The sequence below is a fragment of the Pseudophryne corroboree genome, chromosome 3 (genome assembly GCF_028390025.1).
Source record: "Pseudophryne corroboree isolate aPseCor3 chromosome 3, aPseCor3.hap2, whole genome shotgun sequence".
Lineage (NCBI taxonomy): Eukaryota > Metazoa > Chordata > Amphibia > Anura > Myobatrachidae > Pseudophryne > Pseudophryne corroboree.
In genome coordinates this window covers 761,587,689-761,606,621 of record NC_086446.1, presented here as the reverse complement: position 1 = coordinate 761,606,621, position 18,933 = coordinate 761,587,689, and the positions used below count along the sequence as shown (strand labels likewise).

General features: G+C 47.2%; 1 long non-coding RNA gene across 1 annotated transcript in view; it reads right to left on the bottom strand.

The window, feature by feature from the left end:
• The window catches only part of LOC135058236 (uncharacterized), a 121,639-nt gene extending 118,364 nt beyond the window's left edge, over positions 1-3,275 (bottom strand). The window contains exon 1 of the long non-coding RNA XR_010244699.1: positions 3,200-3,275. This is a non-coding gene — a long non-coding RNA (uncharacterized LOC135058236). The remainder of the gene's footprint in view (positions 1-3,199) is intronic.
• Between the last annotated feature and the right edge of the window lie 15,658 nt (positions 3,276-18,933).

Below are 18,933 nucleotides of genomic sequence, written 5' to 3'. Positions count from 1 at the left end.
GCCACAGTATTCCAGAATTGCCCGTCCTTTAAATGACTTAACAAAGGGATACCCTTCTCACAAATATGGGCAAATGAAGTACAGTGAGAAAAAACTGAAAGACTATCATAAGCCACAAGAGGTTTTCGGTGATCGATGGACGCCAGCCTGTGACGAGGCCTTTGAAAAATTTAAATTTCTTCTAACTCATTCTCCTGTTCTAGCGTATTCAAATCCTGAACTTCCATATGAACTACATATCGATGCCTCATTCGATGGGATTGGTGGAGTATTATACCAACAAGAAGAAGCTGAGTTGAAACCCATAGCTTATGTTAGCAGGGGCCTATCCACCAGTGAAAAGAACTATGCTGTCCACAAATTAGAGTTTTTAGCATTAAAGTGGGCGGTAGTGGATAAATTCCATGATTATCTATATGGCGTGCACTTCACTGTGCTCACTGACAATAACCCTTTGACCTACATTAATACTACCGCCAAATTGGATGCCACTGGACATAGGTGGTTAGCTGCTCTATCCAATTATAAGTTTTCTTTAAAATACAAGCCTGGAAAGCAGAATATATAGGCTGATGCCCTATCCAGATTACCCCATCCTCCTGTTGTAAGTTCAAATGATGAATGGGTGGAAATACCAGCTCCAGCCCTTCAAGGGTTGTGTCATCAAATAAGATTGCTACCTAGTAATTCTTCGGGAGCAGTATACTCGGTGGGAGCTACTGAGGCCTCCATTCCTTCCATGTACTGTTGGATTACCACTCCTGAGTTGGAAGACTTACCTATCATTTCTAAAGATCAAATGAGAGAAGACCAATGCCAGGACCCTGAGATTGCTATTGTACTGGAACATTTAAAGGATTCTGAACGAACTCTGGGGTGTAATCTTTCTTCCAATAGTAAAGCTTTGTTACGACAGAGAAAGCGATTAGTAGTCAAGCAAAGAATCCTTTATAGGAAAACCATTACTAGAGAAGGGCATGATAAGTATCAACTGGTTCTTCCAACTATCCATATTCCCATGGTTTTCTATTCCCTGCACGACAAACATGGACATTTGGGGGTGGATAAAACTTTACATCTAATACAAGAAAGAGTATATTGACCATATATGAGTAAGGATATTGACTATTATTGTAAAACTTGTAAAAATTGTGTTCTTAGAAAGAAGTTACCTACGCCTACATCCCACCTAGTCAACTTAATTAGCTCTGGACCTATGGAATTAGTCTGCATTGACTTTTTATCATTAGAAGGGCCCAATGGGAGAGAAAGTAATATTATTGTGATCACTGATCATTTTACCCGTTACGCTCAAGCATATGTTACGCGGGATCAAAAAGCCTTGACAGTTGCTAAGACCCTTTGGGATCATTTCTTTGTACATTATGGGATTCCAGCCCACATCCATACTGACCAGGGAAGAGACTTTGAAAGTAAGTTGATTAAAGAACTTTGTATTTGTTGTATAATAAAGAAGTCCAGAACATCACCGTACCATCTGCATGGAGATCCACAACCCGAGAGAATCAATAGAACTCTTCTTGATATGTTAGGAACCTTACATCCAAAGCATAAACTAAAATGGAAACATTTCATAAATCAACTTGTTCATGCCTACAACTGTACCCGAAATGAATCCACTGGGTACTCTCCTTATTCCCTTATGTTTGACAGAGAAGCACGACTGCCTATCGACGTTTCTCTGGGCCTTTCTGTTTCTCCCAAAAAGCCTTCTGCTTATAATACCTATGTCAACAATTTGAGGAAAGAACTAAAAGCTGCACATGAAGTTGCTAAAAGAGCATCAGAAAGACATGGTGAAAAGATTAAACAGAGGTATGATGCTAAAGTCAAAGAACACATGTTACCTGATGATCCTCCCTGGGAGGATGCCTCACCTTATACCAGCCCTGAGGTTGAAGTGCCTACTCCTTCTGGTACTGTGGAAATTGATGAACACCCCAGACCTCGAAGGGAACGTAAACCCCCTATGATTCTCACTTATGACCAGCTGGGGCATTCATGCAATGAGCCTAGAGTAGTTTATCCTAGCATTATATATACTTGGCCTTACTTTGGTTACATGGGAAGTCAACCACTCCCTATGTTTAAAATTTTATAGTATAAAGGTTTAAAAAGTGGTGCTCTGAAATTATAGTAATAAGTAATTCAGATCACCAGGGGGAGAAATGTAGCCTTTTTATTATGAATGTAACCCCAAATGTGGTGATACCGGGAACTGGTTAATATAGTAAGATGTATAGACCTACCTCTATATAAGCATATATATTTATACTTCCATTTATATGTGGTTATAATAGTGTCCTTTATGTTTATATGATATTACTATATGTGATGGGGTACAGATGAGACTGCCGTGAGGTATTTTCAGGACATTTTACTTATTAATAACTAATTTTGATAAGTATTACCAATAACTGGAATGACCACTTTCGTCATTTAATAAATATTCTGCTGTGTTATCTGATGTATATGGGGACATTATATAGACTCCTTTAACTATGGTAGTGCCTCATCAAGCAGCAGGGCAAGAGGAACAGTTGAAAACAGCTCATGCTGTCGGCGGGAAAAGGAGGCTTCACGAGGACTGAGACTGCTCTCGTGGTCCCTGGGGCTCCTGTATAAAAAGGGGTGCTGAAGCGCTGATGGACTCGTGTGTGCGCCTGAGGGGGATACTACTATCTCTCACTGCCCGCCACCAAGAGCTGTGCTGTAGATATTGGCAGCGCAGTGGGGATGATAGGTCTCCCTAACGAGCGATAGCACACTAAAGAAAGAAAACTATCAGCGGCTGTCTGCAAGAGCCAGAGAAGAGAAGACCGGCGCAGGCAGCAGCTATCGGAAGGAGCCGGGCGGAGTGAAGAGCCTGGGAAGCCGAGACCTGAGCGGTCATCGACCCGCTGCTAGAACTGTGCAAAGAGGAGAGCCGGGGGAGCGGTGAACGGTGCACGGAGCGGCTGTCTGCAGGAACCCAGCGGAGTAAAGAGCCGGGGGAGTGGTGACCGGCGACAGCCGTGGCTATCCATAGGAGCCGGGCAGAGTGGAGAAGCCGGGTGAGCGTTGAGCGTCACTAGCAGCGTCTATCTACAGGTGTCGGGCGGAGTGAAGATCCGGGGGGAGCGGTGACTGGAGCTCCAAACAGTAAGCGGTGTGGCCGTGCCGTCTCAGAAGTAGTCACCTGGTCACTGAAGCTGTCCTGGTAAATCCACAAGTGCCGCTGAAGATTATAGGCTCACACAGAGACTGCAGCTGCTTTGAACCCCAGGTCAGCACTACGCTACTAAGTAACCCTTTGCTGATCCACTGCCCACCAATGAGATATCAGGTGGGCGGGGCTATCTATCCGAGCTATAGTAAGTGTCTGGAAGCACTTATTGAAGACATCTAAGGTCTGTAACGCTATTTCTACTGAGCACCTATTCACCATAGACACTACTATAGGAACACAGTACTTTGTGGCAGCTATAGTTACTATGTATTATTTTCTCTAACGTCCTAGTGGATGCTGGGAACTCCGTAAGGACCATGGGGAATAGCGGGCTCCAAAGGAGGCTGGGCACTCTAGAAAGATTTATGACTACATGGTGTGCACTGGCTCCTCCCACTATGACCCTCCTCCAAGCCCCAGTTAGATTTCGTGCCCGGCCGAGGTTGGATGCACACTAGGGGCTCTCCTGAGCCCTTAGAAAGAAAGTATAGTTTTAGGTTTTTTATTTTCAGTGAGACCTGCTGGCAACAGGCTCACTGCAGCGAGGGACTAAGGGGAGAAGAAGCGAACTCGCCTGCTTGCAGCCGGATTGGGCTTCTTAGGCTACTGGACACCATTAGCTCCAGAGGGATCGACCGCAGGCCCAGTCCTTGGTGTTCGGTCCCGGAGCCGCGCCGCCGTCCCCCTTACAGAGCCAGAAGCAAGAAGAGGTCCGGAAAAACGGCGGCAGAAGACATCAGTCTTCACCAAGGTAGCGCACAGCACTGCAGCTGTGCGCCATTGCTCCTCATGCACACTTCACACTCCGGTCACTGAGGGTGCAGGGCGCTTGGGGGGGGGGGGGGGCGCCCTGAGCAGCAATAAAAACACCTTGGCTGGCAAAAATACCACAATATATAGCCCCTGAGGCTATATATGTGGTAAATACCCCTGCCAGAATCCAGAAAAAAGCGGGAGAATAGGCCGCGGAAAAGGGGCGGAGCTATCTCCCTCAGACACACTGGCGCCATTTCTCCTTCATAGATCCGCTGGAAGGAAGCTCCCTGGCTCTCCCCTGCAGTCTACACTACAGAACAGGGTAAAAACAGAGAGGGGGAGCACTAAATTTGGGCGCAATATATATATATATATATATAATAAAAAAGCAGCTATAGGGGACATAACTCAGTTAGTCCCTGCATTATATAGCGCTCTGGTGTGTGCTGGCATACTCTCACTCTGTCCCCCCAAAGGGCTTTTGTGGGTCCTGTCCTCATTCGGAGCATTCCTTGTGTGTGTGCGGTGTGTCGGTACGGCTGTGTCGACATGTTTGATGAGGATAATGATGTGGAGGCAGAGCAGATGCCTTTAGAAGGGATGTCACCCCCTGCGGGGCAGACACCTGAGTGGATGGGCTTATGGAAAGTAATGAGTGCACGTATAGACTCCTTATATAAGAAAATCGACGACATGCCAAATGTGGGACAGCTGACTTCTCAGCTCGTGCCTGCCCAGGCGTCGCATGGGTCGTCAGGGGCTCTAAAACGCCCGCTACCTCAAGCAGACCCAGATGTCGACACTGATACTGACACCAGTGTCGACGACGATGAGTCAAACCTGATGCCCACTAAGGCCATTCACTGCATGATTGAGGCAATGAAAGAGGTGTTAAACATTTCTGATATAACTACAGGTACCACTAAAAAGGGTATTATGTTTGGAGAGAAAAAACTACCCATAGTTTTTCCCCCATCAGATGAATTAAATGAAGTGTGTGAAGAAGCGTGGGCTTTCCCTGATAAAAAATTGGTAATTCCTAAGAAGGTACTAATGGCGTTCCCTTTCCCGCCAGAGGATAGGTCACGTTGGGAAACACCCCCTAGAGTGGATAAAGCGCTCACACGTTTGTCTAAAAAGGTGGCACTACCGTCTCCGGATACGGCCGCCCTCAAGGAACCTGCTGATAGAAAGCAGGAGGCGATCCTGAAGTCTGTATATACACACACAGGCATTATACTTAGGCCAGCTATTGCGTCAGCTTGGATGTGCAGTGCTGCCGCTGCATGGTCAGATAAACTGTCAGAAAATATTGACACATTAGACAGAGACACGATCCTGTTAACCATAGACCATATAAAAGACTCAGTCTTATATATGAGAGATGCACAGAGGGAAATCTGCCGACTGGCATCTAAAGTAAGTGCATTGTCCATTTCTGCTAGGAGAGGCTTATGGACTCGCCAGTGGACAGGAGATGCAGATTCAAAAAAGCACATGGAAGTGTTACCATATAAGGGTGAGGAATTATTTGGGGATGGTCTCTCGGACCTAGTTTCCACAGCAACGTCTGGGAAGTCAGCATTTTTACCCCATGTCCCCTCACAGCCTAAGGCGGCGCCGTTTTATCAGGTTCAGTCCTTTCGGACCCAGAAAAACAGGCTTGGAAAAGGCGGGTCTTTTCTGTCCAGAGGCAGAGGTAGGGGAAAAAGGCTGCAACAAACAGCAGGTTCCCAGGAGCAAAAGTCCTCCCCCGCTTCTTCTTCCAAGTCCGCCGCATGACGGTGGGGCTCCACAGGCGGAGCCAGGTACGGTGGGGGGTCGCCTCAAAAATTTCAGCGATCAGTGGGTTCGCTCACAGGTGGATCCCTGGATCCTGCAAATAGTATCTCAGGGGTACAAGCTGGAATTCGAGGCGTCCCCACCCCACCGGTTCCTAAAATCTGCCTTGCCGATTGCTCCCTCAGACAGGGAGGCGGTGCTAGCGGCAATTCACAAGCTGTATTCCCAGCAGGTGATAATCAAGGTACCCCTACTTCAACAAGGCCGGGGTTATTATTCCACACTATTTGTGGTACCGAAACCGGACGGTTCGGTGAGACCCATTCTAAATTTGAAATCCTTAAACACATACATAAAGAAATTCAAGTTCAAGATGGAATCGCTCAGGGCGGTTATTGCAAGCCTGGACGAGGGGGATTACATGGTATCCCTGGACATCAAGGATGCTTACTTGCATGTCCCCATTTACCATCCTCACCAGGAGTACCTCAGATTTGTGGTACAGGATTGCCATTACCAATTCCAGACGCTGCCGTTTGGACTGTCCACGGCACCGAGGGTATTTACCAAGGTTATGGCGGAAATGATGATACTCCTTCGAAGAAAGGGAGTTTTAATTATCCCGTACTTGGACGATCTCCTAATAAAAGCGAGGTCCAAGGAACAGTTGTTGGTGGGAGTAGCACTATCGCAGGAAGTGCTGCACCAGCACGGCTGGATTCTGAATATCCCAAAGTCACAGCTGGTTCCGACAACACGGCTACTGTTCCTGGGTATGATTCTGGATACAGTCCAGAGAAAAGTGTTTCTCCCGGAGGAGAAGGCCAGGGAGTTGTCATCTCTAGTCAGAGACCTCCTGAAACCAAAACAGGTATCAGTGCATCACTGCACGCGGGTCCTGGGAAAGATGGTGGCTTCTTACGAAGCAATTCCCTTCGGCAGGTTCCATGCCAGAATCTTTCAGTGGGACCTGTTGGACCAGTGGTCCGGATCGCATCTTCAGATGCATCGCTTAATAACCCTGTCTCCAAGAACCAGGGTGTCTCTACTGTGGTGGCTGCAGAGTGCCCATCTTCTAGAGGGCCGCAGGTTCGGCATACAGGACTGGGTCCTGGTGACCACGGATGCCAGCCTTCGAGGCTGGGGGGCAGTCATACAGGGAAGAAACTTCCAAGGACTATGGTCGAGTCAGGAGACTTCCCTTCATATAAATATTCTGGAACTAAGGGCCATCTACAATGCCCTAAGTCAAGCAAAATCCCTGCTCCTACACCAGCCGGTGCTGATCCAGTCAGACAACATCACGGCAGTCGCCCATGTAAATCGACAGGGCGGCACAAGAAGCAGGATGGCGATGGCAGAAGCCACAAGAATTCTCCGATGGGCGGAGAATCATGTACTAGCACTGTCAGCAGTGTTCATTCCGGGAGTGGACAACTGGGAAGCAGACTTCCTCAGCAGACACGACCTCCACCCGGGAGAGTGGGGACTTCATCCAGAAGTCTTCCAGATGCTGGTAAACCGTTGGGAAAAACCACAGGTGGACATGATGGCGTCCCGCCTCAACAAAAAGTTAAAAAGATATTGCGCCAGGTCAATGGACCCTCAGGCGATAGCTGTGGACGCTCTAGTGACACCGTGGGTGTACCAGTCGGTTTATGTGTTCCCTCCTCTGCCTCTCATTCCAAAGGTACTGAGAACAATAAGAAAGCGAGGAGTAAATACAATTCTCGTGGTTCCGGATTGGCCAAGACGAGCGTGGTACCCGGAACTTCAAGAGATGCTCTCAGAGGACCCGTGGCCTCTACCGCTCAGACAGGACCTGCTACAGCAGGGGCCCTGTCTGTTCCAAGACTTACCGCGGCTGCGTTTGACGGCATGGCGGTTGAACACCGGATCCTAAAGGAAAAGGGTATTTCGGAAGAAGTCATTCCTATGCTTATTAAGGCCAGGAAAGATGTTACGGCAACGCATTATCACCGTATATGGCGAAAATATGTTGCATGGTGCGAGGCCAATAAGGCCCCAACAGAGGAATTTCAACTAGGTCGATTTCTGCATTTCCTGCAAGCGGGAGTGGATATGGGCCTAAAACTAGGCTCCATTAAAGTACAGATCTCGGCTCTGTCGATTTTCTTTCAGAAAGAACTAGCTTCAGTACCTGAAGTTCAGACTTTTGTAAAAGGAGTGCTGCATATTCAGCCCCCGTTTGTGCCTCCAGTGGCACCTTGGGATCTCAACGTGATGTTGAGTTTCTTAAAATCACATTGGTTTGAGCCACTTAAAACCGTGGATCTGAAATATCTCACGTGGAAAGTGGTCATGTTATTGGCCTTGGCTTCAGCCACGCGAGTGTCAGAATTGGCGGCTTTATCATGTAAAAGCCCTTATCTGATTTTCCATATGGATAGGGCAGAGTTGAGGACTCGTCCCCAATTTCTCCCTAAGGTGGTGTCAGCGTTTCACCTGAACCAGCCTATTGTGGTGCCGGCGGCTACTAGTGAATTGGAGGACTCCAAGTTGCTAGACGTTGTCAGGGCCCTGAAAATATATGTTTCCAGGACGGCTGGAGTCAGAAAATCTGACTCGCTGTTTATCCTGTATGCACCCAACAAGCTGGGTGCTCCTGCTTCTAAGCAGTCTATTGCTCGCTGGATTTGTAGTACAATTCAGCTTGCACATTCTGTGGCAGGCATGCCACAGCCAAAATCTGTAAAAGCCCATTCCACAAGGAAGGTGGGCTCATCTTGGGCGGCTGCCCGAGGGGTCTCGGCTTTACAACTTTGCCGAGCAGCTACTTGGTCAGGGGCAAATACGTTTGCAAAATTCTACAAATTTGATACCCTGGCTGAGGAGGACCTGGAGTTCTCTCATTCGGTGCTACAGAGTCATCCGCACTCTCCCGCCCGTTTGGGAGCTTTAGTATAATCCCCATGGTCCTTACGGAGTTCCCAGCATCCACTAGGACGTTAGAGAAAATAAGAATTTACTCACCGGTAATTCTATTTCTCGTAGTCCGTAGTGGATGCTGGGCGCCCATCCCAAGTGCGGGTTGTCTGCAATACTTGTAAATAGTTATTGTTAACTAAAGGGTTATTGTTGAGCCATCTGTTGAGAGGCTCAGTTGTTTTCATACTGTCAAACTGGATATAGTATCACGAGTTGTACGGTGTGATTGGTGTGGCTGGTAAGAGTCTTACCCGGGATTCTAAATCCTTCCTTATTATGTCTGCTCGTCCGGGCATGGTGTCCTAACTGAGGCTTGGAGGAGGGTCATAGTGGGAGGAGCCAGTGCACACCAGGTAGTCATAAATCTTTCTAGAGTGCCCAGCCTCCTTCGGAGCCCGCTATTCCCCATGGTCCTTACGGAGTTCCCAGCATCCACTACGGACTACGAGAAATAGAATTACCGGTGAGTAAATTCTTATTATTTAACACCTGCTCACAGCTTCGTTCTAATTAACTTTAATTAGTGAACTATAACCTGCTGGCAGTGTTAAAAGATATCCCTCTGTAAACTAGGGAAATAAGCCCATTCAGCTCAAATCTATAATTGGCTATTTATCATTACTTCTGTGGTAATAGACTATAGATTTATTACACAGCTTGTGAAGATTTAACTACAGACAAGCACAGGATTAATAAAACTTCCAAGCAAATCCAGCCAGTCTAGTCAGAATGGATACAGTTACATTATTTGTATCAGTATAAATCCAGTGTAGCATCGAATGGATACACATTACTGCAATAGAAACAAAGTATTTATTGTAAAGGAATATTACTTCTGCTCATAGTTAACTGCAGTTAAGACAGATTGACCCTTCACACAGCAGAGAGAAGTTTTTATTACCCAGGAGTACCAGCTGCCTTTATTTAAGATTAAAGGAGGATTATTCGTTACAGAGGTTCTGCTTATTTAACCTGGAGGAAATACGGTGCTCGGTATCAACATCAATAGAGTATATATGCATATATAATTAATCACCTACTCACACCAGGGAGGATTACAGCATATAAAACAAACTTATTTAAGAGAGGAGTCAAGTAACTATTCGGACTATCTCTGAGTGTGGAACTTAATGGTAGTTCTATAGTGAAATATATATATATATATTGTATTTGCTATGACTTATGGTTATATATATATATATATATATATATATATTTATGTATATAACAGTTATGGTTATGAAATGTTTCATCTCATGAGTATAATTTAATTTAATTTAATATTACCACATTTTGGGGCTTGTATGAAAAGTAGGGTAATATATTTGTGTATGGTATCTTTTATACATGTGAGTAAAGTCTAAAATGAATGGTGAATAGTACCTTACTTACCTCGGTCCTTGAAGTGGAGGTGAATTAACAACCAGTCATCAAAAGCCAGATAACCTGTTAAGAAAGAAGGTATGTGATATAAGTAGGGAATAGCTAACTCAATTTAGATATTTACATACAGTGGTAATACAGGGTGTTCCCAAATATACCCTGAGCCTTTTTCATGCTTAGTGAATAGGAGAAATATTTGGGTGAAGGCACTACATTCAGGTGTAAATTATACTGTTATTTTAATCCCTGAGACCAGGGTTACACATATACGGCTGGAGCAGGTGGTGGCAGTGAAGACCCCCTGAATCCTGCGGCTGGAGTGTCACAGTCACACACTCCTACTGATGTGAACAACTAGTGATGAATCTTTTATCTTAATCTCCAGTCCTCTTGGCTAGGAACTACTAGGTAGAGCAGACCGGCACTGCTCTCCGCTCCCTCCACGTGTCTGGCACAGCACAGAACAACCAGGACGGGGCGGCCGTGTGGGGTGATGTCATCGCGTCAGACACATCGCGTGCACTTAGAGGCTGAGGAGAAACTTGTTAAGCCAGGGGTGGGTACAGACAGTCACTCTCCTGGTCCTGGTGGTGCTGCTGCATATTGCAACCCACGACGCTAATACTAGCGGTTGCAGTCCGCACCAGCACTGCATTGTGAGTGACAGCGAGTGACAGTGCAGTGCCGGCACGGCCCGTGACCACTGGTATTAGCGTCGCAGGAAGTAGCAACAGCACTACCAGGACCAGGAGAGTCTGAGGAGAAAGACGGATAAATGACCGGGGCGGGCAACAGGGCAGCAATGACAGGGCGGCATTGTGGTTGGTGGCAGCAGGGCCGGACTGGTTTGTCCCCCGCTGCCCGTTGCCCATTGCTAAGCAATATAGTCAACATCGCTGAGAAATATCACTCTGTGTGTACACACTTTAAGACACAGTGGTGAAACTACCTCTCCTTTAGGATGTGCAACCGCAATGTGCCTATAGGAGGGTGGGGCCCCAGGAATTACTGTGCAACATCCCAAGACCTCTACTCTGTCCATCTGAGCTTCTGTAGAGAAACCCTGTTTGGCATGGTCTGAAGAGCAATAGAGGGGTCCTGGGCCTTAGGAAAGATGAGCAGAACTGCCGGGCCCTCCACCAAGTTTTGCTGGCCGCCCGTACTATGACACAAAACAACCTGTATAATGAGAAATATCCCCGAATATATGTGGGTTAGACCAGAGACACATCATATTGTTAATACATGGGCCATGATAAGGTCTACACTACATAACCATCATCTACATAATTCCCATATAGTCCTAATGAACATCTCATTCCAAAACCAGGGGCATTAATATGGAGTTGGTACTCCTTTGCTGCTATAATGGCCTCCAACCTTCTGGGAAACCTTTCTACTAGATTGTGTAACATGGCTGCTGGGTTTCACATCCACAATGATTCACGAGCATAGGTGACGTTAGGGAATGATGTTGGTTGATAAGGCCTGGCTTGAAACTCAATGTTCCATTTCATCCCAGAGGTATTTGATGGGGTTGAGGTCAGGGCTCCATTTTTTGGCATCTCCACTAAAGATTACAGTTGTCAGTGCGCATTTTGGCCGGAAGTGTTCACGCACCTGACAAACCCAGATTGTCTGTTAGATGGTGACCTGTGATCAGGGCGGCCATCATAAATTGTAGGGTCCGGGACTGGAAAATAGGCCCCCCTGCCTGCCCCTTTCCCTCCCCACCTGGCCCCCATCATGACTCCCATGAATAGAGGGAGGAAGTGAGAGAAAGAGTGATAGAATAAAGAGAAGGAATAGAGGGACATAGTAGAGATAAAGACGGTATAGGTGGGAGAGAGAGAGAGAGAGAGAGAGAGAGAGGTAGAATAAGGGGAGATTCTATTTCACTTTACTTGTAGGAGCCAGGCTGGGCCCCCTCTCTGTCTGGGCTCGGGACTCCAGTACCAATAGTCCCCTCCTGAAGGCAGCCCTGCCTGTTATACATCACTCCAATGATCAGTCCACTGCTCTGGGCTTAATAACAGTCTTCTTTATACCACTCTGGCATTTGCTATTGCGCTTGGTGATCTGAGGCTTGTGTAAGGCTACTAGGCCATGGAAACCCAATCCACAGAGCTCCCAATAAACAGTTCTTGTGCTGCCATTGCTTCCAGAGGCTGTTTGGAGCCTGGTAGTGAGTATAGCAACTGAGCAGATGATTTGTAAGTGCTACACATTTGACTCCCAGATGTCTCTTCTTCACAATAGCTGCATGTACAGTGGACTGGGGCAGCTGCAGCTGACTTGTTGTAAAATTAGCATCAGAGCCTGCCCTAGCTAAAGGCAGACTAGGCAATTGCCTATGGCATTTGCCTATGTCAAGGAGCTCGCTAACGGTGGTGGTTCCCCGATATGTGCGCCCCAACCCGCACCTCTCTCTCCAGTCATTTTTTTTGTTGTTATTGCTGCCGCTGCGCTGCCAGTTACACAGCAGCAGCATGCCAGCAGGCAGAGGAGCTCCACATGCTTGAGGTGTGAGCTTCCTGGCCATCAGCTTGAGGGAGGAGGATCTCTCCACGCTCAATGGATGCGGACGGTGGACCTGCTGAGCCCGGACAGGTGAGCGGGAACGGGGAGGGAGAGGAGGCTGGCTGTGGACTGTGTGGCTGGAGGCATCCCCTGTGACAGCGTGGGGGAGAGAGGGAAGAGGCTGTCTGGCTGGAGGCATCATTCCCTGTGACAGCGGGGGTGAGGGGAGGGGGAGGAAGCTGCCTGTGATGCTGGAAGCATCCCCTGAGACTAAGGGGAGAGGAGATTGGTTGTAACTGTGCCGCTGGAGGCTTCCTCTGTGATGGGGGGGAGAAGGTTGTCTGTGCTGCTGAAACGCCCCCTGTGACGGGGGAAATAAAGGGGAGATGAGGCTGTCTGTACTGTTGGTAGGCATCCCCTGTCACTGGGGGGGAGAGGGGGTGGTGTAGGTAAATGGGGAGGCTGGTCGTGCCCTATCATCAACTATCTCCCTGTCACCCTCACCATGTCATCCACCATCTCCCTGTCATCCACTATCTCCATCACCCAGTATCTCCCTGTCACCCTCACCATGTCACCCACTATCTCCCTGTCACCCATTATCTCCCTGTCACCCTTACCATGTCACCCACCATCTCCCTGTCCCCCTTAATCTGTCACCCTTTGTCTCCATGTCGCACAGTGTCTCCCTATTGTCACACATCGGGGATCGTGGCCGCCGCGCTTACCCCTGCATGTTCGCTGGCTCTCCTGGCGGCTCCGGCCTCCTCAGCATGCCTTTTGGGTTGAACAAACTTTAGTCTTTAGTCTTCAGCATCGCTCACAAGTTCTTTATTCTTCTGTGTGCTTCAACATTGCTCCCAATTCTTCTCACATCTATTTCTTCAGCATCGCTCACAAGTTCTTTATTCTTCTGTGTGCTTCAACATCGCTCCCAAATCTTCTCACATCGATCCTTCAGTATCGCTCACAAGTTCTTAATTCTTCTGTGTGCTTCAACATCACTCCCAAATCTTCTCACATCGATTCCTTCAGCATCGCTCACAAGTTCTTCATTCTTCTGTGTGCTCCAACATCACTCCCAAATCTTGTCACATCGATTTCTTCAGCATCACTCACAAGTCCTTCATTCTTCTGTGTGCTTCAGCATCGCTCTCAAACCTTTATCACAACAAGTTCTTTAGCGTTATACACAAATTATAATTGCCAAGAAGTTCTGCATGAGGAAGACCTATATTGTCCTTCCCTACTCCGGCCCAGCTGCAGTTCCTCTTCCCGACCATCGGAGGAAACCCAGAGTTCTCAACTACTTCAGACCAGGTCAGTGACAGTATACTCAGGCCTAATGGACCTGGGGGATCGCAACGCAGAGTCAAGCGCTTTTCAAAATTTTGCCTCCTGAGTTCAGAGTCAAGAGGCGGCACAGGGTCAAGTGATGCAGTATTTTCAGGAATTATCTGGTCATCAGGATCAAATTCAAGCTACTTTGGCTTCTGTAGTTCCGGCTCCTGCTCCGGTATCTGCTCCAGTAGTTGCTTCCAGTGATGTTCAATCCTCAGCTGTAATCAGGCCGCGTCTTCAGCTTCCTACGCCCTCCCGCTACAATGGGAATCCAAAAACTTGCCGCGGTTTTCTAAATCAGTGTGAGGTGCACTTTGAACTTCTCTCATATAATTTTCCCACGGATCGGTCTAAAGTGGCCTATATCATTTCCTTGCTCGAAGGTGCAGCATTGGATTGGGTGTCTCCATTATGGGAACGGTTGGATCCGTTGGTCTCCAATTACGCTAACTTCATCGCATCCTTCCGGATAATTTTTGATGAGCCCAGTAGGGCTACCGCCGCCTCTTCAGATTTGCTTCGAGTTCGGCAAGGCTCCCGCTCCGTGGGACAGTACGTTGTTCAATTCCAAACCATTGCCTCGAAATTACGTTGGAACAACGAGGCTCTCCGGGCCACCTTCTGGAACGGCTCTCTGATCGCCTGAAGGATGAGCTGGTCTCTAGGGATTTGCCAGATCCACTGGAAGAATTGATCTCGCTCTGTGTCAAGGTGGACCTTCGCATGCAGGAGCGTGGAGGAGAACGTAGTCGGTCGGATCGGTCAAGGTCTCGGCTTCCTCCTCCTAGGTCAGGGGCAATACCTGCTCCAGATGAACCTATGCAAATTAACCGGAAGAATGACAACGCAGATGTAACAGTAAACTCTGCCTTTACTGTGGAGCTGCAGATCATTTCATCAAATTTTTTAAAACTCGCCCGGGAAACGGGCAGGCCTAGCTTGTTCCAGAGGAGTCAAGTTGGGAGTCATGTCCAAATCTTCTCCAATTGTGGATTGTCTACTTTCTGTGTCCTTGTTCTCCGAGCTTACTTCCAAACCCCGGTATGCCCTATTAGACTCTGGGGCTGCAGGAAACTTTATTTCTCGTTCTTGTGCTCTGAGTTTGGGTTTGAAATTACAGTCTGTCAAACGACCAATTATGTTGACTGCCATCAACGGTACCAAAATATCTGGTGGTCTTATTACAAGTCACACGGAGCCAATCAAGTTGCAAGTCGGGGCCTTACACCAAGAGTTTTTAGAATTTCTAGTGATTCCGGAAATGTCACATGATCTCGTCCTTGGCTTGCCTGGGCTCAAAACCCATAATCCCCAAATTGATTGTAAATCCTCTCAAATATTATCTTGGAGTTCCTACTGTTACTCTAATTGTCTCACACCTGTTATTCCACTAAGTGCATCTTCCGGATCAGATGTATCCCCTGTCTTTACCCGAGACCCAGGCAATGTCAGATTATATTAAAGTCGAATCTTCAAAAAGGGTTCATTCGTCCTTCTACCTCCCCGGCTGTAGCAGGTTTATTTTTCATGAAAAAAAAGATGGGGGTCTAAGACCATGCATATATTACCGTGGATTGAACGATATCACTATTAAGAATAGATACCCCTTACTGCTCATCCCGGAGTTATTCGATAAAGTACGAGGAGCCTGCATCTTTACAAAGCTTGACTTGAGAGGAGCCTATAACCTTATTCGCATCTGACAGGAGGACGAATGGAAAACCGCCTTTTTTAATACCAGGGACGGGCTTCACGAATACCTGGTGATGCCGTTCGGGCTCAGTAATGCTCCTGCTGTGTTCCAAGGATTTGTAAACAAAATCTTTTGTGATCTGTTATACCAAAGTGTAGTAGTGTACCTGGATGACATTCTGATAGTTTCCAAGAATCTCGCGGAGCACAGGATACAGGTTAAGGAGGTTCTACACCAACTACGTAGGAATCATCTCTACGGCAAGATTTACAAATGTACCTTTGAGGTTCCTTTAATTCCATTTCTCAGTTACATCATCTCGGGCACGGAGCTCCGTATGGATCCGGAGAAACTCACCGCCATCCGGGACTGGACTCTGCCTCTCTCATTGAAAGTAGTACAAAGGTTCCTGGGCTTTGCTAACTACTATAGGAAGTTTATTAAGGGATTTTCCACCATAGTTGCTCCCATTACTGCATTGACCAAAAAGGGTTCCGATCCAAGTCTATGGTCCTCCGAAGCTATAGAAGAGTTTGCCCAGCTGAAATTAGCCTTCATATTTGCCCCGGTACTCCAACAGCCAAATTTCAAGGAACCGTTCTTCCTGAAAGTCGATGCCTCTTCGGTTGGAGTTGGGGCCATCCTTTCTCAGTATTCTTCTGATGGGAAATTGCATCCATGCGATTTCTACTCTCGAAAATTTTCTCCTGCAGAACGGAATTACACGATAGGAGATCAAGAGCTTTTGGCAATTAAATCTGCTTTGGAGGAATGGAGATATTTATAGGAAGGTGCTAAACATCTAATTACTATCTACACTGATCACAAGAATTTACTATACATCAAAACCGCCCAATGTCTGAATCCCCGTCAGGCCAGATGGGTGCTCTTCTTCACTCGGTTTTCATTTGTCATTAAGTGCCGGGCTGGATCCCTCAATGCTAAAGCTGACGCACTGTCTCGTTCTTTGTCTGCCTCGGATGAAGAGAATTCTTTAGAGAACAGTTTAATTCTCAGTCCAGTCTCCATTTCTGCAGCTCCAACATCCCTAGATCCTCCCCCTGGGAGAATGTCCGTGCCAGCTGAGTTCCGACCAAGATTGCTCCGATGGCTCTCCGGTCACCTGGGTGCTCAAAAGATGTTCGAATTCCTACGAAGATCTTATTGGTGGGACACTATGAGGAGAGATATACAGGACAATGTTAATTCTTTTCCACAATGTACCCAACATAAAATTCCTCGTTTGCCTCCAGTCAGATTGCTTCGTCCTTTGTCCATTCCTGGTAAACCCTGGACCCATATTTCCATGGACTTCATCACCGACTTGCCCCTTTCCAAGGGTTGTAATACCATTTGGGTAATTGTGGATCATTTTTCAAAGATGGCACATCTTGTTCCGTTGACAGGTCTTCCAACGGCTCCCAAGTTGGCTTTACTATTCATCCGAGAACACTTTCATTTGCATGGGTTACCACAGGAAATAGTCTCTGACCGGGGAGTACAGTTTACTGCAAGATTCTGGAGGGCTCTCTATTCTGCCTTACAAATAAAACTCAAGTTCTCATCAGCTTACCATCCACAAACCAATGGACAAACCGAACGAGTCAACCAGGATTTAGAGACTTTTCTCCGCATGTATCTCTCTCCCTCACAAGACAACTGGGTGGAACTTTTACCCTGGGCCGAGTTTGCATATAATCATCTGTATCACTCTTCCTCTGGCGAGTTTCCATTTTTCATCAACTATATGGATTCCATCCCCGAATTCCAGAGTTACCACTCCTTCCTTCAGAGGATGTTCCTGCAGTTGCTTCCACCCTACAACACTTCAGTCAAGTCTTGAGTAAGGTTCATGCTAACCTCAAGAAGATCTCTGCTCGATACAAATTCTTTGCGGACAAAAGACGACGGGCAGCTCCTCAATATAAAGTCGGCGACAGGGTATGGCTTTCCACCCGTAATCTCCATCTCAGGGTACCCACTATGAAATTTGCTCCGAGGTTCATCGGTCCTTATCCAGTCCTGCAAGTCCTAAATCCTGTAGTTTGCAAGTTGGGTTTGCCCCCACACCTTCGGATACCAAATTCCTTCCATGTTTCTCTCCTACGACCTCTCATCCTAAATCGTTTTCATTCAGAGTCCCCTAGTCCAGTCTCCGTAGAGACCGAGGTTGGAACAGAATTTGAGATCAAAACAATTCTTGACTCTCGTTACTATCACAAGAATCTTCAATATTTAGTAGAGTGGAAAGGCTATGGTCCTGAAGAAAGAAGTTGGGTAAAAGCTTCTGAAGTCACTGCTCCTCGACTAGTTCGGATCTTACACTCAAAGCATCCAACAAAGCCAGGAAAGTGTCCAAGGGCCACTCCTGGAGGAGGGGGTACTGTCACATATCGGGGATCGTGGCCGCCGCGCTTACCCCTGCCTGTTCGCTGGCTCTCCTGGCGGCTCCGGCCTTTGGTGGGTTCTGGGTCCCGGCATCTGGCTGGCGCTGCTCCCGGCGGTCCTACGCAGCGTGGGTGCCGCCATTGCGCCTGGTGTCCACATAGGTGTTGTGAGCGGGTGACGTCACTTGCTCCCCTCTCCGCCAATCAGGGTGAAGCGGGAAGTTCAAAAGCGGACACTCGTCTGTGTCCGGCGCCTGAGTATTGTCTCTCTACTGTAATGAACGCCAGTGCTCCTGATAGCAGCGTGTTTTCCTGTGGCTATACTCCAGCACCTCCTGCATCCAAGGTGTCTGCCTGCAAATATAGTCCCCAGTGTTCATAGTATTCAGCATGCCTTTTGGGTTGAACAAACTTTAGTCTTTAGTCTTCAGCATTGCTCACAAGTTCTTTATTCTTCTGTGTGCTTCAACATCGCTCCCAAATCTTCTCACATCGATTCCTTCAGCATCGCTCACAAGTTCTTCATTCTTCTGTGTGCTTCAACATCGCTCCCAAATCTTGTCACATCGATTTCTTCAGCATTGCTCACAAGTTCTTCATTCTTCTGTGTGCTTCAACATTGCTCCCAAATCTTCTCACATCGATTCCTTCAGCATCGCTCACAAGTTCTTAATTCTTCTGTGTGCTTCAACATCGCTCACAAATCTTGTCACATTGATTTCTTCAGCATCGCTCACAAGTTCTTCATTCTTCTGTGTGCTTCAACATCGCTCCCAAATCTTCTCACATCGATTTCTTCAGCATCGCTCACAAGTTCTTCATTCTTCTGTGTGCTTCAACATCGCTCCCAAATCTTGTCACATCGATTTCTTCAGCATCGCTCACAAGTTCTT